Genomic DNA, 1,397 nt, shown 5'->3' with positions numbered 1-1,397 from the left:
TTAAACAACACAAACTCATTTAAACAAGAAAACTCACAACTTTCTATTGATTCTTCCATGTGGTTTCTCCCTGATTTTGGATACTGAGATAATCCCCAAAGTACTAAGTGAATGTATTCTTTTGACTTTTACAAAAAAGAACCTCAAATGAATTCTCTCCATTTTATGCAGAATTACATGCAGGTCTATCACAAATGTTGAAATATAAGTGTTTTCTGGAAACCATACAAACCTTCTTTTTTGTCTTCAACAGCAATCTTCACTTTTGTATCTGTTATATCTTTGAAAGAGGCCAGAAAGAGTACTACATCTCCCTTCTCATTCTTTATGGGAACAATATCCAATAGGCACCAAAATGAAGACCCTGCAAGGACAGAGAAGGAATTTAATTCAAACAGCTGCCTTTTTGCAGAAAAAATCCCAACTATTAGAGCTGCAACTAATGTAATTCTAACAAAAAAAAAAGTCTTATTTAGAAGGTCAGTAGTCAGGAAATCGCAGATGTTCGGCTCATGTAAATCTCTTTGCATCATCGGTCAAAGCACAGTAATGCTGCTTTCTCTGGAAGCAAGACATTAATTTAAATACAAAAATTATCTACCAGGATCATTAATAGAGTTTAATAAAGCTGCTTGCTTCTTTCAAAGCAAGTTCTCTCTTGAATTCTCAAGTGTTGCTGGTGCATCCTATTTTAACGGGATACACACCATGTTAACTTGACATCTGAAGCTTCCCTGTTTACTAAGAAATATCTTTACCCTCAGACTTGATTAATCTTTGCCCTCAGATTAATCATCAGACTTGGCTCTCATCATCAGCCCTTGGCAGAAGACCTGGAATAACAGTCAGCTAACTCAAATATATTTAAACTAATCAGAGTTTAATAGACAGTAAGGTACAGTTACTCAACTCTGAGCTGTTAAGTGGAGGCAGGAATAAAACTCATTAAACACTGCATCTTATGCAAGATGAGAATTCATTATATCCACATCCTAGCTGTAAACTTAATGACAATAAAGATCTTTCCTATGAGATGTAACATCACTTAGTAACTTTTTAAAGATACACTTTAAAATATGTCAGGTCCATCTTTTCCATATAGTGTCAAATAGCTTTTCACCAGTATAGAATTATGCAGTGTAAATATAAAAGCATTTTTTTTTTAATATATATATTATAAAGGGGTGTCCATCTCGACAAGGGGTGTCCATCCCGACAAGAAGCAAGGGGGGCAGGAGTGTCCGTAAGCCCCCCTGGCTCACCAAGGGCATCCGGGATTGCATGCTTGCCAAAAAGGCGGCGTACGCCCAGTGGAAGGGGGGTGAAATCTCCAAAGAGGAGAATACCTCCTCTGCTCGGGCCTGTAGGCGAGCTGTTAGGAAGGCCAAGGCGGACAT

At 37.7% G+C, this 1,397-nt stretch overlaps 1 long non-coding RNA gene across 1 annotated transcript in view; it reads right to left on the bottom strand.

Annotated features, from left to right (window-relative positions):
• Positions 1-232: 232 nt before the first annotated feature.
• LOC109291626 overlaps positions 233-1,397 on the bottom strand; it is a 4,338-nt gene continuing 3,173 nt past the window's right edge. Inside the window, exon 2 of the long non-coding RNA XR_002095918.1 lies at positions 233-364. This is a non-coding gene — a long non-coding RNA (uncharacterized LOC109291626). The remainder of the gene's footprint in view (positions 365-1,397) is intronic.

The sequence above is a fragment of the Gavialis gangeticus genome, unplaced genomic scaffold (genome assembly GCF_001723915.1).
Source record: "Gavialis gangeticus isolate Ggan-Ray unplaced genomic scaffold, GavGan_comp1, whole genome shotgun sequence".
In the NCBI taxonomy this organism is placed as follows: Eukaryota; Metazoa; Chordata; order Crocodylia; family Gavialidae; genus Gavialis; species Gavialis gangeticus.
This window is presented reverse-complemented; position numbering and strand designations above follow the sequence as displayed.